Below are 25,308 nucleotides of genomic sequence, written 5' to 3' on the forward strand. Positions count from 1 at the left end.
TGTCACACTAAATTGCAGGATTAAAATATGTGTTTTGCTTCAAAGAGCCATCGTCAACAATAAATGATAAAATATGTAATCAGCAGTAAAATTATGCATTTGAGTAACATTAAAGTTAAATCTGTTTTCAAATGCGTGTCGTCTTTTGGCAAAAGCCAATAACGATGCAGATGAAGAGGGCCTTCAAGTAGAATGAAGCACGGAATTGACATTTCCTTCTTTACGGCTTCGCAAATCGCCAGCCTGCCGCTCACCCTCGTTTCCTTTATGATGTCTTATATAATCAATTGCGATGGAAAATTACCTGCAAATCCTTTGAAGGCCCAAGAAGATGCTCAACCCAAGACAATGTATTTCCTTTTCTCTTGCGTTTGACCTACACGTTGTCCGTCCTCAGCCTGCTCGTATAAAATAAAGAGCGCTGACAGTAATGAGTTTGAGAACGCTCCCTCTTCCAGCGAGGTTATACGATTGGTTCGCTTATATGGCTGAAAAGAAAGTTAAGGTTATTTGAGTTGAGTTGCAGGCAGGGGCAGAGCTAGTGGGGGCGGCAGGGGCACTGCCCCCCTCCTCACTGAAAAATGCTTGTGCCAGACCAGATAATTAACTTTGGTGTATTTTCTGATTTTTCTGGGATTCTTCTCCTGCCTCGATAAATTCAAACAATAAATCTTTATCAGCATTTTTCTAAGGAATTTTTTGGGGGTTTGTAATTTTTTTTTTGGATCCCCTGAGACATCCAAGAAGGGAAAAAAAAACTCCACCAATGCTTGCAGCCCAATAAATGAGATTTTGATTCTTATTAAAGCGGCTGCTGAGTGTGTGTGTGTTTCCTGACAGTTTCTTATTGCAACACAATGGACAATCAGATCTTAATGCGTGTGAATCTGTGGCGGTATTTGTGTGTCAAAATGCGTGTGCGTTACGTGATAAGTAGCTGAGAATGAGAATGGATAGCGTAATTTACTTTGCAGCTCAAGCTCTGCTGTTAGCTCCTTATGATTATTACACTGCCGCCTCGTCTCATTAAATGAGCTCTTAAGTGACAATTTGATTGGGCAATATTTATTAATTTTAGATATTCACATTGACACTCATCGCATCACCCGGGCTCGGATATGAGAAAGAATATGAAGCTCTAATATCTGTCATTCAAAAACAACTCCCTACGCTCATGACATAAATAAATCAAAGTTGAACGTAGAGGTGATGAGAAATTTTTTATCATTAACATTCAGTCCAGCACGAGTGGAAAGTGCATGACCTTGCGAGAGCGAGTCGAAAGAACAAAGGCATGATGATGAACTTTGAAGAAGATGCCAGGGATGCAGATACTCGCTGTTGGCGTGAACTCATTCTCATCGATTCGCCCCTTCAAACAATTAACTGTCTTTTAAAAGTTCAGCCATAATATAATAAAGGAAACAAATTAGTAGTTTCTTTTTTGTAGATTTTATTTTAATATTTGATTAATTGATCGAATTTTTAATAATATTTTTTGAATACAAAAAAAATTCAAGAGCTCTTGCAAATGTTTTATTTTTTAATATGTTTTTATCTAAAAATATTTGAATAAGATTTTTTGAATACAAAAAATATCCAATAGCTCTCGTAATGTTATATTGCTTAATTAAACCCTTCAGGTCCCTGTGGTTAACTTGCAAAATAAAAATGCTTGTCAAAATTAAAAAAACACTTTCCATTCTTCAGACGACACTTGACAGCTGCATGCGATCTGTTTGTGTCTGTGCAGTTCTGTCAGCAGAAATCCCCAAAGAAATGCTTTTTGCGTGTCTGTCAACAGTGACGCTGCTTTCGAGTAATGGCAAAACAACTGCGGATTGTGCAAATAACACACACACAAACACACGCATATTCCAAATCTCCACTTTCACCCTTAATTTGGAGTCATGAAGGTTCTGTCTTGCCCATCACCTTTACTCGCCTTTGTTATTGTTAAATGGCCGCCCCATTGCCTCCCGTGATGTCACATTGACCTATCATGTATTTGTCATCCCTCATCTGCTCTTCGTTTCTCTACCTCTCAGCATTGCCCCCCCTACCTCCTCCCCTTACTCTTGTCTCATCCTTTCATCTCTGTTGATCTTCCACCTCATCCATCGCCTCATTTGCGTCTTTCCCTTTGGCCAACCGCTGCTCAAACAAAGTTCCTCCAGAAAGTTGAAGAAGCGAGGCCTCCGAACCAAAATATCCAGAGATACAAAAATCTTTCTGCTTCACTTGCCATCCCGAAAAACGTAATTATATCCGCAGGCCAGGAGATGTGTCTGTTATCATTACGATGGAACACATATGTATGATTTTAAATACGTTCCGAGTCTCTTCTATTGAGAGAACATGGGATGAATGCATAAAAGTCTTATTCGAATAATTGTAACATTTGAGTTTGCTTGATCGAGAAAAAAATAATATTGCGGTTGATATTTTGCGGTGAGCCAAAAAGGAAACATTTCGTCAGCAATCCAGCCTCCCTTTCATTCCCAGCCTCCATGTTTGCTTCTTTTCCCTTCCTTCTCCTTCACTCGACTCCTGATGAGATCTTTTGTGACACTGCCACTGGCTGCCGGTTTCTCGAGCCATGTACGACGCACGTACACGGGCTTCATGCACACACACACACCGGAATGTTTCTTCACAACACAAACTCCAACATGTATCCCGCATTAGGTGAAAACAAGTCAGCTGCATCACTAAAACATTTTTGCTAGCGCTAACATTAGTGCTGAAGGCGTTTTATGATGAGCGCTTAGCAGGTCAGCCTTGCACTTTTCTGGTCGGGGGTTTGAATGCGGGCTTACTGATTCCATAAATGTATAAAAAAAAAATTAATAGTGGGTATGTTCACTTATGAAATGTATCTGATATGGACTCCATTTTGACATTGGAGCTTTTGTTACGATCATTACACAACTTGAAGCTGAGGCTGCCAATATAGCCATAAACATTTTGGACAAACATCATCTTGACATGTTCAAAATATGTCACCACACTTCATTTCACACACAGGAGTGAATCGATCAACCGAGCGACCTTCTTTCTTTTTTTCGTCCCTATTACGAATGTGCAGGTTGAAGCATATCTCTCCAAATGTTCCCACGCCAGATGGAAGACAGCTCAAATCATCTTGTCAGCATCTGCTTGTGGGAAATTTAGTCATCGTGCAGACCCAAAGCAGATGTTCTATTTATCTTTGTCTATCTTGTGATTGGGCCATATGATTGATTGATATTAAGTAAAAACATAAGAATAATAAGATCTGGAAATTACTTCAAATATACCTCATCTTTCAAACTGTCATCAGCCTTGGGAAAAAAAAAAAAACACTCTCTCGGAACAGTTAACTGGCATACATATGTAAATATATTACCGTATTTTCCACACTATAAGGCGCACCTAAAAACCTCCAATTTTCTCAAAAGCCGACAGTGCGCCTTATAATCAGGTGTGCCTTATCGTGCGGAAAATACGGTACGTAATTTAATGAATTAATTTAATTTAATAATGATATATTTAATTTCAAAGTGTGACATATGGCCAAATGAAAATGATGCACTCTGATTGAATTTATAATGATGCCAGCAGCAGCTACTCACATTTATGCACACACACCAAACCTGACGCACAAAATGTTGATGGCATCTTGTAAAACAATGACATTCAATTTCTAAGGATGCATGTTCAGCTTAATGTCAGGGAACCTCATCCTTGCTAGGTACACATTTTGTGTTTATGTGTTGGCAAGTGAGTGTTTATATCCACCCCCCACCTCCTCCATCTTGTATCCAGTGAATGATTTTGCTGACTCTTGTGTTGCGTCTATAATCGCCGTGTCTGTGTGTCGCTGCAACCTTTCCAACATACCGTTTCGATGTCTTAAGTGTTTTAGTTTACGCAGATCTACTACGTGCATGCAAATCTTCCCCCGCCTGCACATTTAAGAACACCATTCCCCCATTCCGACACTTAACTTAGTGGCCCGATTAAGAATGTACTGCTTGGAGTGACAGTTAATCCATTGCTTCCGAAAATGCAACATTTCAATGTCTTTAGGCAAAATGAGCTTCTGGAACAGTGTTGGGAGATAGCGTCGGATGCGAGAAGAGCAAATTCTCGGGAGTGGTGTGATGAGTCATGGCTACAACTCACTTAAAGTGGAACGATTTACTTTCATTCACATTCTAAAAAGGAGATTATATTGCAGTTAAGGTTGCTGCTAATAAACAGGACTACTATAAAACATTTTTTTGGCACACTGTCTTAAAGTAAATGCCCATAATTTGTCTTTATAGCTTCTAGTATTTTACACAATATTATGAACTCATCCCAGCATATTTTATATTTCTTTTATATAAACCTGAAAAACAATTACAAATGTAAAATTCAATCACCCATACATATGAATACAGAAATATTAATATTAAAGAGATTCTCAAACTGAAGAATATAGGAGCACAACGTGTCCAATTGAATGAGGCTCAATGAAACGGGAATTATTTCTCTTATATGAATTAAACGCAGCAGTGCTTCTGTTAAAGCAGACGCGGCCGATCTTCACATATATCCCGAGACGCAATGGGAAAGTTGCGATATGACACAGCTGACATGGCAAGCATCAACACAGCTGCACAGTCACCGACCGTATAAACGAACTTCGGAAAAACACTTAGCACACAACACATATTACATAATAGCCCGAGAAAGCTTTTATTTTGAAGGAGGCCCCACAGCGGTGGTTAGTTGATTTAACTTGTCGACATTTCGGCTTTCAAAACTAGTCACACCCTTCAAATGGCAATTGATGATTATTATTCAAAGTCAACCCCCCCCACCCTTGATTCTACAACTAAGACCAAAATGTATTTCTTACATATATAAAAATAAATACGAACGGCAGCAAATACATATTGCAATCACACATAATAATTGCAGTATTTTTTCATTTTTTATTATATCATAAATATTACTTTTAATATAATTATAAATATTATATATAAATATTAAAAAATATCAATATTAGCCTTTTTGTTTTCTTTTGTTCAGACAAATTATGTAGGTCTTACCTTAAAACTTTTTAAACATTATTTATTTTATTTATGTTTTAATTAGTTACCTTTTTTTTCTGTTTGGCATAGTTCTATTGACTAAAGTGTTCTCGATCTACATTAAACGCTTTTTTATTTTCTGTGACTAATTATTAGTTTTTAAGACATACAAGGTGTGAAATTAGATTATTTATTCCACCAAAGAGAACATTTGGAAAGCATACCATACATCCATAAATACTCCTCCAGGGCTTGAACTTAATATGAACTTCAAACACTCTGATGACCTTTACATAAGCAAACTTACAAAGGGGTTTGGAAAGGCAGATCGGGAGGAGGAATTAAAACCAAAACAGGGAGAACAACGAGCACCGCATTTTTCAGACTGGTCCACAAAAGTCGACTGTGATAAGAAACGGGTAAGCAAAAGTGTGCAGGGGAAGGAGGAGGTGTAAAGGGGTTGACAAAGGTTTTTGGAGAAAGGAGGGTGAAACTCTTGATGGCAATCGGGAGCGTGAGGAGGATAAATGTTGCCCCCAGATGGAAACAAAGGCATGACGAGTATGGAGGAGGCAGCCAATGCAGGATGTATTAAAGTCAATGTGTGCAGGGGATGGGCTGAACGGAGCAGATAAAAGCTTCAGGACAAAGGCAAAGTGAAACCCAAAAGAATGCAGCGTGTGTGTGTACGTGTGTGTTCTTGATAAAACACCTGCATACCCTAATAGGCTTGTGCATCACTGTAAATCTTTGTCAGCACACATATACTTTTATTTGTGCCTCATTGGGTATGTGCGAGTGTGCGTGATGGCCTAGAATAGTAATGTATGCCTTCTCCTCAGCTGGGTTGATCTCATTGTGTCAAACTCACTGCTTTGACTAATCACTCTGAAACAAGAGGACTCAGCAAACAGACATGCACAGCCCCTCAATTGTGAATCTATCTTGGTATTTTCCCCTTACCAGTCTTTTGTGTGTGCCACACTTGAGATGAAGCTTTCCTGTGACTCAGTAAATGTTTGCAAGATGTTTATTTTGCTCTGTTGTTGCCTCTTGGCACTTTTTGTCTGTTATTAGTTTTAATATGATGGATGTATGGGTACGTCGTACTCATAGATTTTCTTCTATCCTGTAATTTACCGTATTTTCCGCACTATAAGGCGCACTGGATTATAAGGTGCACCTTCAACGAATGGCCTAACTTTGTCCATATATAAGATATATACAGTTGGCCCGCGGGCCGGACTTTGGACACCCCTGCTTTAGTGGCTCAATATTGGTCCATATATAAGGCGCACCTGATTATAAGGCGCACTGTGAGCTTTTGAGAAAATTGGAGGTTTTTACGTGCGCCTTATAGTGCGGAAAATACGGTAGCTTTTAAAGTTGATTAAACACACCGGATTTCATCTGTATGTGCTAAAATTACATTTGCGTTTTCAAATTTCCTATGCCCACCCTGTAAACAGTTCATTATTCAGCTCTACCCACAGAAATCTCAGATAATAAATCAAACAGATCATAAATCAAAATGCTCTCACAAGGTGTAAGCACAACATTGTCCAAATTGTCTTTGAAAACAAATAATTAAGATGAAGAAGAAACCGAGCCTGTATTCATTAGCTAAGTAAAGTAACCCTTTATATGCTGCTGTGTGTAAATGATTGCTTATCGGAAATTAATAAAGTCAATTACTTTGAAGACATCTTTCAATAAGGTGTGAAGCAGGTGCATGACAGCTGGTATGTGCAAATATGTGTGAGAGTGGATGGAGGGGGGTGCCTAATGAATGATTGCAGTTCGACCTTTGCTGTTGGCAGCCTCTGCTGGATTGTGTTCAGATCAAGACAGTGGAGTGTGTGTGTTTTGATGGATCTTGTCTGTTTGCTTTGTGGTAAGCTAACGCAGCCAAGTCATATCACATTAGCACGGTTCCCGCCCTCCCCCTTTCTCCCAATGAATGAATGACATGCTGATAAAGAGCGATTGGAAAGAATCCTGCTGGTGGTAATTTCATTTCATCTTGCAACTTTGCAGCAGCTTTGCCTGCAATGAAATGTGAGTGCATAAACTCTGCGCAAATACAATATTGAATAATGTAATAGTCGGAACAGTTTATCTGCTGTGTGTCTGTCAGAAGTGGTAGAAGTACTCAGACTGAAGTGGAAGTAGGAACACCACTAGAGCTTTACGTCATTCCACAGTGGGGAAGTCACGAGTGTTGCTTCTTCTGCGGCGGCTGGCAGAAGCAGGCTGAGCTGCAATTCTTCCCCAAACCCAATTGGGGCAGTGCGAGCCACACATTCGTGCTGTCCAAGTGGAGCAATCAGCAGCTTTGGCAGTGCTAAAGTAGATTTTTTTTTTTTAATGTTGGATGTTGTTTGTGTGAGAGTGCTTGGATTCAGCATGGAGGGGCCCATTCACAGTCAAGTGGCCAATACTGTCGCCACAAGTGATAATTAGTCATTCACACCACTTATTGCCGATCAGCACCCTCCTTAGCATTAATCTAATTAAGACAACTAATCTGCAATCAGTCACAAATTTAATTTTGATTGACAGATCTTTGTTATTGTGGCTTGTCCTGTCACTGTATCATCCCTGTAGCCATTATATACATTTCTTTTATACCGTATTTTCCGGACTATAAGGCGCACCAAAAAACCTCCTATTTTCTCAAAAGCCGCCTTATAATCAGGTGCGCCTTATATATGGACCAATATTGAGCCACTACAGCAGGTGTGTCCAAAGTCCGGCCCGCGGGCCAAATGTATACATCTTATATATGGACAAAGCTTTAAAATGGGCCATTCACTGCGCCTTATAATCCGGTGCGCCTTATAGTGCGGAAAATACGATAATACAAATACGTGTTATAATTATCTACATAGAAGGGGGGGAAACTATTAGAAACCCTCCTCATCGAGGACACGGGTATAAATTGTGTACAAAAACATAATTTGCATGTGACTTTGTAGAAAGGCAGTCAAAGGCTTTTATTCTATCCCAGAGGGAAATTAAGATTCACAAAGAAAGTGAAACCTATTTGGAACAAATTCTTACTCGGGAAGAGACTAAGAAAAAGAGGCTAACAAAGGAGCACACACACACAACAATAACATGCTCATTTGGGAGTTGGGGCTTGGTCATCTCTTTCCAGGTCAGTGTCTCCACAAGCAATCACTGAAGGCCATCAGCAGTGAGCATGTGCACTTGCATCCATGATGGGGAAATAAATAGCCATGCATGAGAAAACGATGGCGGTCGAGGAAACATCACCCCTCCCTTCCTCCCTTCAAGCTTTGTGTAGTTTTACTTCTTTCTTTTCGTCTTTGCTGCTCTTACACCCACACACTAATACGTCCTATGTCATCAGGCATCAAGAGCAGTTTGTCACATTAGCTCCTCGCTCGCCTCTGAAGTGAGCAGGGGGGGGACAAGCGGTGTGACCTTGCTGAAGACCAAGCTTTCCGCATCTTAAACAGCCAGCGTTTGGGCTAAGCCGAGTTTGCAGATGGTTGCGCTCCGCTTAGGCGGTAAGGCAATTATCACGTTAGGAGCCGCTGTCACTGCGGTCGGTCAGCGCTCGTCTCAGGTGTACGCGCATATGCGTACCTTCATTAATATTGAGATTTTCAAAGAGGAGAGCATTTTCGTACAAGATGTCATTTGCATATCTAATTACGGGAGACAAGATGCGGAAAATGGGGCGAGGGAAAAAAAATAGTCGGGTGCAAACCTCTGCCAACGCTGAATAAGCTAAACGTGTCAATCTGACTCGTTTCAGCAAAAAAAAAAGAAAAAAAAACTAGCAAGCTCAATATGCTCAATACATGTATTTACAGTACAGCTCAACTGAGAACACAGAACTGAATACCGTATTTTCCGGACTATAAGACGCACCTAAAAACCTAAAATGTTCTCAAAAGCCGACAGTGTGCCTTATAGTCTGGTGCGCTTTATATATATGGACCAAATTCCTAAATTTAAACTGGCCCGAAGCATTGTGTCATGAAATCAATCATAAGTGGCCCACTGAAGACTATGAATCAAAAAGACTATGGATCATTATTTTGTTGCATCTGAAGGTGAAATAAAAAAGATAAAATGGAGAAGGATTTGATTTGGATTAAAAATCTGACATGATGCATTAATGGTGCGCCTTATAGTCCTTTGCGCCTTATATAAGGACAAAGTTTTAAAATGGGCCATTCATTGAAGGTGCGCCTTATAGTCCGGTGTGCCTTATAGTCCGGAAAATACGGTGATATCATAAAAGAATCAATTTTCCAGGATTATCAATCAGAATAAATTCCTCAACAAAGATTTAAGTCCATTTGAAGTTTAACCAAACTAATCAAGCACTGGTTCGTGTCTAATAGAGGCAGGCTAAATAAGGCTATAAATTAAAAATGCTAACATCTGTTAGGAAGTGTGAACATCAATCGAGGAGTAAAATGAACTGAAGGAATGCAACATGGTGCAGATGCTTTGACGCTCCAGTGTGTCCGCACACCCGCTTTAGCATTCAGTTTGTGTGTATTTGTTTCCAGACTGGGTATGACAATGCTGATTGAACCAAAATCGGGCAATGAATACCAATCTCTGCACTCCAAATTAGTTTCTCCTTTTTGTCCTTTTTTTTGTGATGAGACTTTTAGTAGCGGCGGATCAACAGAAATTCTGCTTTAGGTGCCCTTCAGGGACAAAGCCTGCATCTAAAGTATACATTTGGGGAAAATGGCCGCCATCAAAACTTTGCAAACTATGAATGAATATAAATGATTGTAAAACAAATGTAAAAAGTTAAGATGTGAAACCAGATGCTTCAAAACAACAAAAAAATACTATTTGGTTATATGATGCTATGCTAGCTTTTTAAATTACGCTACATTACATTTAGTAAATTAACAGTACATTATGGCGCCCTCTCAAGACAGATACACGCATGTTCATTTTTACTTGTCACTGTCCATGTTTGAGTTCATACTGACACTTTTACAAGAATGTTAAATGGAGTTATAAAATGTACTCGTGAAGCTCACCATTTTATAACTGTTTGCTTTTGAATCTTTAATGGGCATCTTGTTAAAGCTCTCTCCTACAACCTCTCCATCCATTCCTCTTCCATACCTTTTAACTTGTCAGCCTTTAGCCGTACTTTTTTTTGTCCCTTGGATGTTAGAGCCACTATGGACACCGTGACGTTTACATAAATGCAATGGGTAGAGACGTTTGGGGTAAAAATAGATGATACATAGGGTTATTCGGATAGCAAGATTCAAATCATCCCCGTTCTCATTCTTTTTTTAAACGACAGAGTACAAAGGACTTTTATGCATCGTTTTACCCTGCGGGGAAGGAATGCAGATGGTAAGATGCTCCACTCCTCTTTCATCCTTCACTTGCCCATCCAGTACCCTCTCCGTTCCTCCATCCCAAATTAATAAAGAGAATTAATTAGGAATAAAGATTTTAGATGAGTGGGGGAAAATGAGGAAATAAAAGGAGAGTGACATGCAGTAGCTTATGTTTTTTCAGACTGGCTGCATCAAATGTAAATTTAAGATGCTAATAAAATCCCATGTTAAAGGGTTCGTAACCCCCCCCCCCCAAAAAAAATGTGTGCAGCCCTACTACCGTAAATTTTGGACTATAAGCAGCTACTTTTTTGTCATATTTTGAACCGTGAATCACAAATTTCAGCTGGTGCGGCTTATAGTCCTGTGCGGCTTATAGTCCGAAAATTACGGTAGTCAAACCACAATGTTCTGATTCATGTTCCATTTGAGGAATATAAATTAAAAGCCACCTGTTTTTATATATCTCAGAAGACGGCCATTTTGCCACTTGCTGTCGACCGAAAATGACATCACAGTTGCCAAGTCTCAGGTCATAACCAATCACGACTCACCAGTTTAATTCATCATTTAATTAATTTGGATTTAGATGTCTGTTTTGCATGTCACTCTCTTATCCGCCCCCCCATCTCTCTCTCTCTCTCTCTCTCTCCCTCCCTCGGTTGCTGTCAGTCTGCTGCTGTCTGTCGTGCTCCCCGAGGAGATACAGTACAAGTGTTTTTGATTTGGAGCCAACGAAAAGATGCATCCGACAGCAGCCGCTGTGTGTCTGTCACTTTTTCTTTCTTCCTTTCACACACACACACAAAACTCATGCACACACACACACACAAGGACACGTAGGTGGTGAGTTGTTTACTGCTGTTTCACAGCAGGTAAGATAAGTGTGTTCCTACAAGCAGTTCCAAATATTCAAAATTTATACCTCTTGAACTTTGAATACATTTTGTGACCTTGCAATCAATAAATGCATTTTTTAAAATATATTTGATGTGACGTGGAACAAAAACGATTTACCGTTTTCAAAATTTTAAGCAATTTTAAGCAGTCCACTGTAATCTAACAAAAATATAATACAATGCACCTCAGAACATTGATGTCTGAAAGAACTAAACAAAAAAAACATCTGAGCTCAAAGGAAAATAAAGGGGACTATCACATAATAACGTTACCGCCGATTAACAGACTTTGATTCAGAATTCAAGAGGACTATTAGAAGATAATTTCTTCCAAACATGCATTTCAATTCTGGCAGAAGAGCAAAAATTGATTAGGTCTAATTAAATAAGGGGGGGTGAAAATGGGAAAGCAATTTGAGCAAATTAGAGCAAGATGGAACAAAAAAAAAAAGTGAACATTAATGGGCAAGTCAGAGAAGTTAGATCCTGTTTTATATTATGGAAATGTACGCAAATAAACATTAGCGTGATTGGCAATTATATTCCAAACTGTAAAAGCTAACATTTCAAGGAGTGTATAGCTTTTAAGCTTAACGTGTTAAAAGAACATTATTCTATAATACAGATAGACGCATTTATCTTACTGTTTGTAATATTAGCAACCATGATAGCGACCCGATTTTCTTTTTCGATACAATTTTTCATCGATTCCGGCCTCGATATTTGACGATCCGCTTTACTTTGAGTTTCTCAATATTAAAACATGAAGCAAGGTTGACAATGAGTGCAGTATATGAAGCAAAACTAGCTATTTTCAATTTAAACAGCGGTGACACATGATATATGCAAATATGACCCTGTTTCAGTTTGACAACTTTCAATCCATATTCCACAATAAAAGTAGTCTAGAAGAGTCGAAAACAACCTTCATGTGGATTATTTGCCGATTGCATGTGTTCCGTATGTTTACATGCGTGTAGGTGGTTATGCTGTTTACAACGCACGCATGTACAATATGCGTGCGGCCGTATGTACTTTATGCCTTGAAATCTGTCACATCATCTCCATACCATATAAGGTCACGCATCACGACTCCGCCAGTTCCCCACGGCTTAACGTGCCGTTGGTAATTACATCATCCAAACAACGATACGCAAAGAGACAGCGTAGCACGCGTGCACGTACGTATTACACGCACACCAAACAATGTGTCATAATGTTATCGTGTCGAGGGTGTGCGTGCGCTGTTATATTTAGATCCTGTTGATTCTTTGCCACTAAATCTTGAAGTCTGGATTAATTATTGAAATCACTATTAGAAGAGAGTCTTGACAGCTTTAATGTTTACAAACTTCAAGTACCGTATTTTCCGCACTATGAGGCGCACCTAAAAACCTCCAATTTTCTCGACAGTGCGGCTTATAATCAGGTGCGCCTTATATATTGACCAACATTGAGCCACCACAGCAGGCGTGTCCATTAGTCCAGCCCGTGGGACAAATGTATATATCTTATATATGGACAAAGTTTTAAAATGGGCCATTCATTGAAGGTATGCCTTATAATCCAGTGCACCTTATAGTGCGGAAAATACGGTAAATTGAAATTGCACATTTCTATCCTATTTTACACAAACGAGCACCTGCAGTCGATCAAGTAAGCTATAAAGGAGAAAATTACATTTGGGGTTTTTAATATTGTCATTATAGTTTGTTGCTTTGTTATTGCTCATGGGAAAAAAACTCCTGATAAGCCGCTGTGTGTTTTGCGTGGATGCAGATGTGCATTTGTGTGTGCGTAAAGCTCTCGCATGTGCATCATAACGAGTGACACTGCTGTTTTGTTTCACAGTGATAAAAGCCAACACTTGCCCTGCTCCCGTATCTCTTAAAAGGTATTCGCCTCAGTGCTTTTACTTTCTCCTCGATTGTTTCCAATTATCTTTCTTCTTGGCTCGCACACATTACAGACTTTTAAAAGGGAACGGCAGACTGCGGACAGATTCGCCGCAGTGTTGAGGGAAAGTCGAAAAGCAACGATGCGACTGTAGAGCAGGAAAAAAATTTTTTTAGCTTTGTATGCGATTCCTGATGGGTAACCCAGATGGGATGTCATTGGAGCAAAATACACAAAAGTTGACATTTTTTTTCGTGTCGTCAAAACAAACCTTGGCACCAGGTAGTTTTTGTTACTGTTTGCCAGCCTCTCAAAAGCAGCGATACAATATTCAGGGTCACCAGTGTATTCAAATCCTCACAAGGCGTTAGGATAATCTTTAAACAAACTTAGCCGAAAGATGTAGCCAGCAGGGTTTTATTCTCTGCTGGAGGACATTTCATACCCCATTCTGCAGCTGTTGTTTAGAGATTTTGTAAGCTTACAATTCCCAGAAACACATTTGCACAGAACAATAGTGGGAATGTGTTTCTTTTTTTGAAAAATATTTGCTATTGACTGCTATTAAATTCGTCCACTGCAATCTGTTTAAAGAGGACGTCAACCCCAAAATTTTCTTTACAATATGTTGTGTGTGGCCCACCTAGTCCAAAAAGCATTCTGAAACTTGAGTTAAACAATAAAATTAACCCGTTTTTATCCATGTCAGGGGCGGCCATTTTGTTGCTGACTGTCAACTGAAAATGACATCACAGTTGCTAGCTCTCTGGTTACAACCAATCACAGCTCAGCTTCAGAAAACTGGTAAGCTGTGATTGGTTGAGATTTGACACTTGACAATTGTGATGTCATTTTTAGTCAACAGAGGTGGCTTTTGCCCGTTTTATTCATATTCCACGAACAAAACATTAATCAGAACATATTTCAACTAGCTGGGCTACACAAAACATATTTCAAAGAAAATAATTTTGGGGTTGACGTCCTCTTTAATAAAAATGAAAAAAAAAAAAAAAAAAAATCACAAGCAACGGTTACGACCTTTGACCCATTATGTGGAGTCAGACCCAGGTGCTGAAAAGTGCTTCGTTGAAATAGGCAGCAGGTGTGACTGCTTCCTCCTGCACGAACTTTCCATGCACCCGCCTATACTCGGGCACTCACTGGCATATATGTGATAAGCCAACCATTTGGTATAGCTTGACTTGATGCCATCTGCTGCTGCTGTTGTGTGACAGCAAAATAACTGGAACAGCATCTGCGCCGTCGACGTCTTCATAAAACTCTTTCCAACCTCTCATTTTTAATCTCTTGAGAAGTGTACACAAAAAACACTCCATCAGTTAATAGTGTTGTGCTTTCTTCTAAGTGTTCAAGTGTGACGAATAGGTTTGCTCTTGAAAATGCAATTAAACATCCGGCTTGATGTAGGGTGAATTATGTAGAACAAAAAAAGTGCAACAAAAATCCATAATGAATCATCATTAGTGCAAAATAGATAAAGACGGAAGAAGGGGGAGCATTCCAGCATTTACTGGGAAGTTAATTTACAAGGAGTCACTGGACCTCAAAACATAGTAAATAGAAATAGACAGAGATGTGTAAAAAAAGATCTACGGGGCGTTGAAGGAGGGAAGATTTTGCCGCAAAGAATGAGCGCTTGTGTAATTAGTCACAAATAATAAAGATTTAGTTATCTTCTCCCCTTTTTGGCTCGTGTTGCGGCGCATACACTGATGCATGGTTGCTTCAGCAAGCCCACAGAGAGTCATGATGCGGTTGTCCCTATTGACTGCACACAGACAAAGAGGTGTGACGATCAAGACATAATGAGAGCCCGTGTGAAAAACAAATGACACAAAAATCGATTTACAACTGAAGATTTGGTCATTTATCTCCTGACATTCTCTCCAGCTTTCGTCAGTGGAGAAAGACTGATAAGCTAAGCTGGTAGGGGAGGAGGGGGGGGAGGTTGAGGGAGGGGGGGCATTACTTCTTCCACAGGCAGACCTGGCTAATTGAATCCAGAATCAACACTTCTCCGCACTGCTTACACGTTACACATTTTAAGTAGCTCCATTAAAGAGAAAGGCAGTATTGAGGAAGTGAATGCAGCAAAAAAAAATAAAAAATATTCCCATTAAGTATTTAATATTTAAAAGCATTTAAATTGTCCACATAATGCATAAGAACATTTCAGATTGAGTCTGAAGTTCTCTTAATTATCATTACAAGGTCAAAGGTCATGCTCACTGTGACTCTACAAAACACATAATTGCCCTAATTATTATTATTAGTCACACTCACTGAAAATATGTTCAAGATAAATATGACTAGTACATCTGCAAACATTCTCAACTGGACATTCAGAGGTGACGATGTAATTACCAAATGTTTGGCGCTTACCGCGTAGTGTTTTGTTTTGGTTCTCAGATGAGAAATGTATTTGATGAATAGAAATAAATGTAATGGTCTCCTAGCGACTGCTTGATGTTACTTTCATATCGAGTCAAGCCAGAGTAACATGTTTGAATGAGATACTGTTGGATGCGAGTCCAACAATGCTCAGCCCTACTTTTGTCTGCCAAGTACTTAGAAAAATATCTGGGTCTATTTAGTTGGCAAGCCGTTTGTCTTTGCTATGCAGACACTTGCTCATTTTGGCTTTGTGCCTTGTTGCTGGCCAGGTATGGCGCAATGGGCTTGAATGAGTGTGTGAGCTGGCGACCTGCTGCTGCTGCCGCCCACAGTTTAGGATGAGCTGGTGTTCCCCCATGGATACATTTGCCGCGGGAAAAAATCAGAAGGAAAATTTGCATTGACTGGCTGGCACGACTTATCGACAATGTTACACACGGTCACGGATTTTGCTTGTGTTTCCTTTTTACTTGGCCTAATTTGCATAAAACAGCTAAATATCCTTTTTTATGACCTGCTCTTTTCCAAATAGTTTTCCTTATGTGAAAATTTAAATATCATCCGGTTGACACGACTTACACTACGGTGTGTTTTGTTTGTTTAATGTATATGTAGGTGAATATTGTCACATACGAGGTCATATCCCAGACACTATTGATCATCTTATCGAGTAAATAATCATTAAACAACTCATGATTGATCTCCCCCAGCTAAGTGACATACTGAATAACAAACGCCCCTCTAGTTCCTGTCCATCAATATCAGTCCTTCCTTTTATAAGCTGACATTTTCCAGTTGCTATAAATCTCACTTCAATGTTCCATTGAGCCTTCCAATGTGATGACATTTCAAATTTGTGTTTATCAATGAAATGACTAAAAAAAATCTAAGCTTAGTGCATGCCAATACAACCTCCATCCATATATGTGACTTCAAGGTTACAAACGTGCAGGTGACAATGAAGAAAGGTAGAGGACAAATCAGAAGCAGCAGCTGTGCGACAACGGTACTAAACGGGCGACGCGTCAAGGTGACTTTTCGTTGGGTTGTCGCAAGCGTTTAAGAGCACAATGTGAGTGGGAAAGTCAAAGAGAAATAGTCAAGGCTTACTAGTGAAAGAAAACCCATGTAGCATGGTAGAAAGGGGCGTTTGCGCCGTTGTGGGCGTGAACACTTCTTGGTCAATAAAAGGGGCACTTGTCCTAGTTCAATTAATTTCCCACGCATTCTTTTCAATCTAAAACATCAAATGATAATTCCCGCTATGGTGTCTAATGACACAACACATTGATCGTCATCATGACCAATCAGTAGCTAGTCACGATAATGATTGACGTACGTGTCTAATGAACAGTCAGACCAGTGGCAGAAGTGGTAATTACAGAAACACAACGAGGTGGAACATTACATGCCAATTGGGTTAATGGAATTCTGGATGATTTTTTTTTTTGAAATCACACGGTCACCATCGTATGACGTGCTACTGAAATTGAACAAAGTCTTGACTTAAAAAGGAAGAAGAAGAGAATAATGAAAGGTTAAAATGAGAAGACTATGTGTTGGTTTGAATATCTATGTGTGTGTTTCTTCTTGTCAGAGTTTATCCACTCACTTGTCATCTTGTTTCTGTCAGAGTGCTAAGAAAAGCTCTCAACAAGATGGCTACCTGTATTACTTGACTAAGAAGTGACATCTTCATATTATGTAAAACTAGCCGAGTGTTTATAAATATAAATCAAATCAAGAGTCGATTGAAGTGGTTGGCTGCTCACATCTGCACCGACCGAATCAAGCCTGAGGGAGCATTTCAACAAACGTGCTCCCGCAGCAATCTGTTAGCCTAATAGCATGTTTGAAGATGTCGGAATCTGCGAGAGGCTTTGCTAGGTGAGAAATTGAATGTCGGCGGACAACGGTGACATTTTAATTTCACGTGACATTGATGATGCATCATGTGACCTCCACGAGCGACGTGGCATGTTTCATCATGTCGTCCGATCTGAAGAGTCTATTTCGGAAAATATTAATGTTCACACAAGTCAACAATTTTTCTTCATGCTGTCTGAGATTTATTTTTTTTTTTCTAAAAGGAGGAATCCTGATAATTTTATATTTTTATACACCGGGTTCAAAGATCTTTCAGTATGTGTGGATTTTTTTCAATACTCCATTTCCCTTTTAAATATTTTTGTTCCCTTCTGGCACTCACTTGTGCTTTAACTCATCTTTTCTCCAACCTTCTTCCACCTTATGCTTTTTATTTTATACATGGCGTCTTGTCCCATCTTGTTTCTCGTCTCTCCTGACATGACCCACTTTCCATCCAGCAGCAATGAACGTTTCACCATCTCTTAATTCATTCTGTTCTTTACAAGGAATAACTTACATTTGAAATATAATTAATAGCTCTGTCTGGGTCTCATGCTAGTATTTGAATGTACTCATCAATTTGTTGGGTCAAAGGTGTCAAAAAAATAAATGAATGAATACATTTGCAGACCTGAAACATTTTTCCTGTCATGCTTTTCAATTGCCCTCTTGTTCTTTTTCATTCTTTTACTCCTTCACCTTTATTGTCCCTTCACGTTTCTCCTTTACCATATTTCATCTTTTAATAATTTCCTTTGACAACGTTCAGCCCTTTTTATTTCTGTTAATCACCTGTCACTTCTTCATCATTTAGCCATCTCTCATCTTTGCAGTTTTAGCTTCCAATCTAATTCGACTCTTACTCCAAAAATAGATAGTTGGTATAAAAATTAAAAGAGGGGGCGAATGAACTGAAAAGTTGCTTAAATAGAAGTCACATTTGTTCCTTCTTGCGTACAGCGAAGCCGTAAAGGTCACATTGTTGTGTTCTTTGCCGACAACCTTGCCGTCTTAACAATCCCCGTCAGCGTGCCTGATTTTACGAAGGTCGGATGTCCAAATTGAACAGAGGAGCAGATAACGAGGATGCTTTGTAAATGACCTCCAAACAATGTCACCTCTGTCAGCAAAAAAAAAATATATATATATACACGTCTTAGCTCTGTTTAACTTCTCCATATCTGCAGCTTGGATTTATTTCCCCTTGCCTGTTGTGTGAGTAGCAAAAATATTTGATTTTTGTACTTTTCAGTCAATAATTTGAATTTGTCGTCAATAAATCAAATGCAAACACATTAGGAATGCGACAAGAATACAAATACAATTCCATAGACAAAATTCAACAGCAGCATGAGTTTAGTTATATAAGAGGAAATATTCTGATTGGCAGTTTGTCTGACTCTGCAATGTCTCTTTTGGTTATTCCTTGTGAGTGTGTGTCTGAGCATATTGCCAAACAAGTTGCCCTTGATAGCATGCGATGGTGATATTTGAATCTCTTTGTTGCTTGATGATCATGCCAGACTCTTAAGTGCTTAAGTGCATAACAAGAATTAATGTCTTACTTCTTTCATAATCAAAATGGACATAGTGTGTTGATTTTTTTGGCAAACAAAAACATCTTTTAAAAAGGTGACAGTGCATTTTTTTGCATTCAATTAAATGAGTTCCCTGGCAGAAGAAAGAAACAGTTTTTGGATTTGCACAATTAAAATCCTTCCACACCGTCTTATCCCCTCACTCATTTTTTTTTTCTTTTCTTTCAACTAACATCCTCCCAACACGCACGCACGCTCGTTCTGCTGAAAATTTATATTTGGTTCTTTTAAAATATTCATGTCACAGTCATAGTGGAGGAACCATGAATCATACATCTGAGAAAAAAGACTGGAGGAACAAGAAAGGGGAAGTCGGAGACGAGGAAAGGAATGAAATAAATACGAATGTAATGATGGGAGGGATGTGGAGGTGGGCCCATCATGCAGTGACAAGGGCGAAGGGCTGAAGTGCAAAAACTGCAAGATTACAAAAATGAATGGAGATTTACAGTTAGAGCGAGTTCAAGGTAGAGAGAAAAGGAAAAAAAAAGATTAGCGCTAGACATGGCGCAGGAGGAGACGAAAACAAAGGTCCAAAGAGATGGAAGGGAAAAAAAGGGACAAGCCTGTCGAGTTAGGAAACAACAGATATAAATAGTGCATGAAGCTGAATGTGCAGTGTGGAGAAGTAGAACGTGAAATCACACTTTGAAGTTTAGAGAAGATCTATAGGTAAGAAAATTTGATTCATCCAGTCATGCCTTGTGATCAACACTGTATTTTTATGTAACTTTTTTTTTTTTACTCACAAATGAGTCGGCTTTGGGTTCTACCAATGTCTGCTTAATAATAATATTCTATGAATCTCGACACTACACACAATATCGTACACAGAAACACCAAGTTAACCAACCCTAAGTTGCAGGCCTGTATCAATGCTCCGGAAAATGAAGATCAAAAACTTCACACAGCGAGCAAAATCAAAAGAAACTGTAACATGAGCAAGATGAATCGCAGTCCTACCTGGAACACAGCGCTCCTTGTTATCCTCGCTTCCAGTTGAAATCAGCTCAACGCTCCAATTCCACTCCTAGGCCGAGGTCCACGCTTGACCACAAACTTCTCCTCATTGCCTCCAGCATTGCCGGAGGTCCTCTGAGAGCTTCCGGGTGGTTCTGAATGCCATTCTCTACAAGCTCCTATGTCCTGCTGAGTTAGCGAACGGCCTCCTATAGTCCAGGGAACTCATTTTTGCCACGGCCTGCATCATAGTTTCCTTCGGTGCACCATTATCACTGGCAATCCCAATAAATGTGTTCACATCTAATATTATATACAGCAGGGGTGCCCAAGTCCGATCTTCAAGATCCCCGATCCAGTCTGTTTGAGGTGCAGCCCGACTAGAGCACACCTGGCTATGATCAGCTCATCAGCAAGCTTGAGATAAGAACATTGAGCTTGAAGTTTGAGGACCAGACTTAGGCACTCAGGTATACAGTAAAGTCTGCACAACAAACTGATGAATAACTAAAATTTCTAAAAATGCAAAAACAAATTTAGAAAAAGATAAAACTTGATAGCTTCAATTTGTAATTTTAATATTGACAAAGAGTCGATGTAGAATTTGTCTTGGCGGGCCAAATATAATTACATAGTGGGCTAAATATGGCCTGAACTGTACTCACTCGATAAAAAATCTGTGTTTTGTGTTTGCATTGAAAATCTCTCGCTGATCAGGGTGGGAGTAAAGTGGAAGCAAGAATTCCTCAAATGTTCCAAAAGATCGGCGTAAGCTCATCCGAGGAATCGTGAGCAGGAAGTGAAAGGCCAGGTGAAACCAGGTCATCTGATTCTTATAAAGCTTGATTATCTCCAAGCCACACTCATCTAAGCATAGGTATGTTTCCCTCCCTCTCTCTTCTACCGCAGTCGTATTAATGCTGACATACTGTAGCTGGCGGCTATGTGCTTACACTGCCCTCTTTCTAACTCTTAAGTGAAGGCGGATCACAGAAAAGGATAGCAAACAGACACACAAGCAAAAGCAACATTAAACATATCTGTCCCGTGAGCGCTGTTAAAGGCAAACATTGTCTGATAAGCAATTCTCACACACCTCAACGGTGTTTATTGTGTACATCTATAGCAGTGCGTCTTCTTTGCTGAAGTGCATCGCTGAAGGCTGTATACTGTGTGCCTACCTGGAGTTTGCCTCTTTTGTACAATAAACACTTTGTGTAACTAAAAGTCTACTCAAAAGCACTGAGCAGAAGATTTCACGGCCATATAAAAGTTAATAAAATGAAAACACTCAGGGGTTTTATTTTTAGACTGATATAAATCTCACAGAGGAATCCAGATTGTGAGTGGGAGGTCTGCGTAGTTGTGGGAGTGGTCACAGCTTTAATACAGAAGATGTAATGAAAAGGTGATTCATCTTGCGGAGGTGACTCATGCATCACTTTTTTTTAATTCTTAACTTTTTGATGTCGAAGCTCCTCAAGTGCCCTTATATAACATTCAGTGTATTGTACGTTTTCTCTTTGTGATGAAAATCTTTGGTTGGATTTTAAATTAGCGCAATAATGAACATTCTACTTTAGACATTCCACAGTTATAAATTACTAGATATGAATATGGCCTTTGGGCAACATTGGCATGACATCAGAAGAATCTCTGATCAAATGCGTGCTCTGATCTTCATGCGTGTCATGGCATAACTGAATTTCTTTTTTGAATATGATTCTGCTTTAGATCTTTTAACATCTATCATTTTGGGACCATTAAATGATGTGGAAAAATGCACACCTGCATATTTTGTTTTCTTTTTGGAGGCATTACGAGATGGCAATTCTTTAACTGCTGTGAAAACATTTATTATTGAGCAAGGCTTGCTGCAGGAACAGGATGTGAGTGTGAATGCCTGCACGGCTCAGTCAGCATTAAAAATATATATTAAAAAAATATATATTTTTTTATATATATATATTCTAGTAACGTCACACGGTTGGATTGCCCACCTTCCAGTTGCAACCATTTTTTTGGGAGTGGGGGGGCAAACAAAGTACAAAAAATAAAATTGAAATCTAGAAACTGATTATTATGATTTACATCCAAACAAATAACCAAATGAAACTGGCAGGAACATTTTTGTTTAATTGCAGCATTTAAAATCAATTTCATACACCCCCCAAAATATGATGGCATCCACAGACATCTTAATAAAAGTGTGTGACATTCTTCTGTCAGAAATCACCACGGCGAAATGACTTTAATATCAATTTTGGATGAGCACAGTTCTCTTATTCAAATGCAGAAGTGCAAACTGAGGGTTACTCAACATAGCCAACATATCGTCAGTGCTGCAAATAATTGATGCGTCAGTGGAACTGTAAAAAGTCAGGGGCCCACTCTAACAACTTTTATAACACTTCTAATAACCATTTTACATAAAAGCAATTTGCAAAATAGCTCGCCGCTTTTTGTGCTGACTTCCGGAGACTCCGAGACTCCCTCCAGAGCAGGAGATGACAAATTATATATTAGCTAAATTGCTTCACAAATTTCAGAAAGGCTCGCTCACAGAAAGGCAGATACAAAAATGTTCACTTTGCTGTTTCATTTTACACTTGATGGCTGTGAGGGTACTCCAGAGAACAAACTTTGACTTTTTTATAACTTTCATTTGTATACTAACAATCCGTTTTTGGTTTTTCCCCCCATAATGCACAATGGACCTCCATCAGCACCATGGACAGCGGTGGTATTTGTACTATACTGTATGTAAAACAATTCTTGACTCTCCTCCTAACATTGAACCAATTGCCCACACTCAGAGAAGCAGAAGGGTGTCCACCCCTCCAAAAAGTCTTCACTGGAGAGAGCTCTGACGTGAAGTGAGAAATGGAAGGAATGATGTGCAAAAATGGAACAGAGCCCAGAAGAGAGAGCCGAGGTTTCATCAAAGTTGTCCCATGTGGCCTTAACTTGTGCATTCGGTTGAAAAATCTTCCAGCAGACTCAGGGAAATCAGACAGAACTAAAAATGAAACACGTGGCTCCAGACTGAGGCTTTCAGACCACTTACCTTTCAGAGTTCACCATCCTTCAGAAAAGAAAGAAATTGCATGATGGAGGAGTGTGTGAATCACAGTATAAACTTTAAAACATAATTCTACAACCTAGGTCATGACAAAATATAAGGACAGAGGATTTTGAAGAGTTTTGGCATGACTGCTGTGGAGAAGGTTGATGCTTTGGGGGAATTTCAATGTCTTTTTTTTTTATGTAATCTTTTTATCCTCTTCACAAGAAGGTCAGTGGCCCCTTGAGGTGATTTGATGTTTTTAAAGGACTTGTTCTGAGAAAAGTGATGTCCCCCCAAAACACACACATACACACAAACACACACACTGAGCCGAGGGGTGTATACAATGATACATAGGGTCATGATGTAGTCGTGGCTTGGAATCTAAAAGGATAAAGTGAAGTCAAATTCGGTCTCAATACACAACACAGATGAGGTCAAAGAACAAAAAAAAAAAAAAAGAAGCCCCCGCTGAAAACAGATGTAGCTCGCTTCACTCAAATCTGCATTGACAGAGAACATGCAGATGCTCAACTGCATTGGGCTTTTGTTGCGCAGTTTTGTTGCCTTGTGGCCTTGAGCTTTTTTTTTTTTTTTTTATCCGTCTGTTCTCTTCATTGCCAGTGGTAGGATGGGGGGGTGGAAAATACGTTGAGGTTGAAGAGAACCTCACTGTGTCCTTTATGCTGCATGAAAAATTTCACTGACCAAAAGACTAGACTTTTGTTTTTTCAAAACGAGCCCAATTTGAACAGATTTTTATCTGAGTTCCTCCTCTCTCTCTCGCTCCGAGTGAAAGTAGAGCAGGTAGCGTCGCTGCGGCATGTTGCTCAAGGACGTGTTAAGCAGGACACATGACTTCCAGGTGGTAGAAACAACATCCATGTCCCCAGGCAAGATTATGCCGCTATTTATGGTCTCACTTTCCAAAGCCCATTTTATAATATGTTATGTTCAGCAACTTTTCAAGACATCGCTTTGTTAAACAAGCAGTTAGAATCCTGGTTATCGGCGAGCCATTCCAGGACTTACGTAAGCAAATTATATAACCACAAAATTTTGAATTATGTATCTAATAACTCTGGATTGTTTGTGTGCCAAGTTGAATATGAGTGTCTTAATCATATTTTGGAAAGCTCAAACTTGAAATTTTTTCAAAAGGACTTCAAATTATTTTCTAATGGATTTTTTTTTAAAGTGCTACATTATCGGAAAAAAATTGAATGACTTACGATAAAGAAACAAACAGGGGCTGTGAATGGGTCAGACGTTGGATGCTAAGAGGCTTAAATTCAATCTTGTGTGGCTTGAACATGCCCGAAGGTCACACACATAAAGCCAGATCAATACTATCATCACATTATTTAAACTCTCTGCTCAACACCTGTTATATGCACACACCCAAAAAAAACAACACAAGGCTTTCATGATACAACTGTAACAAAAAAAAAAAAAAAAAGATGAGATAGAAAAGAAAAATCATTGTCGCATGAGCTGAAGTGTCTCAAGCTTGACCCTGTGGCAGAAATCCGCGCCACTTTTGAAAGGTCACAGCAGCAGGCTGCAAGAATGAGGCACAAAGTAGCAAATGTAATTTAAAATTTTCTATAAAATACAGGGATGTGAATCAAGTATCTATCTTTTTCTACTGTGATTAAAAAAAGAAAAAAAGATGCTGACATTTAGGTCAGAATTGGGGTAAGGCGAGTACAAATCACTGACGTTTTATTATTTTGACATTTCATGAGAAGCGGTTGGACTCAGGGTTGAAGTGGAGGGAATCAATGATTGGAAAGTCAATACGGATTATTACAGTGCAATTGTGTTTGTTAAAGAGCAAAATCCTTCCTGAATGAGCAAGAGCAGATGGATTTAACGATTTTATGGAGCGGGAGATAAGCATCCAAGTCCCATGGAAAGGAAGGAACAAATGAGGCAGATGGTAAATGTAGCTTTAGCCCAAATGGCAACATGATGCTCAGTTAAACTGACATGCATAAAAAAATAATGCATACAATAAGGACCCACATGTGGAAGAAAAGGTTAGACCGAGGGCATGGCGGAAGGTTCACAACTGTTGAGTGATTTTTTTTTTTTTGCATTATATATCACAAAAGGAACCATGACCTCAGCAGCCCTATTCCCGAGGCCACCTCTTCTAATTCCCTCAAAGGTACGTTG

At 39.3% G+C, this 25,308-nt stretch overlaps 1 protein-coding gene and 1 long non-coding RNA gene across 2 annotated transcripts in view; one reads left to right on the plus strand and one right to left on the minus strand.

Moving 5' to 3' along the window:
* The window catches only part of nubp1 (nucleotide binding protein 1 (MinD homolog, E. coli)), a 58,322-nt gene extending 37,929 nt beyond the window's left edge, over positions 1 to 20,393 (minus strand). The window contains exon 1 of the mRNA XM_088358623.1: positions 20,064 to 20,393. The gene's annotated coding sequence lies outside the window, so the exon portion shown is untranslated. The remainder of the gene's footprint in view (positions 1 to 20,063) is intronic.
* A 57-nt stretch (positions 20,394 to 20,450) lies between these two features.
* On the plus strand, positions 20,451 to 23,492 carry LOC148384239 (uncharacterized). Its single transcript, XR_015853514.1, has 3 exons — positions 20,451 to 20,530; positions 20,778 to 20,937; positions 22,787 to 23,492. It is a non-coding gene; the product is annotated as an uncharacterized LOC148384239 (long non-coding RNA).
* The last annotated feature ends 1,816 nt before the right edge of the window (positions 23,493 to 25,308 follow it).

The sequence above is a fragment of the Syngnathus floridae genome, chromosome 17, assembly GCF_059516105.1.
Source record: "Syngnathus floridae isolate MCC-2025c chromosome 17, RoL_Sflo_1.0, whole genome shotgun sequence".
NCBI classification, from domain to species: domain Eukaryota; kingdom Metazoa; phylum Chordata; class Actinopteri; order Syngnathiformes; family Syngnathidae; genus Syngnathus; species Syngnathus floridae.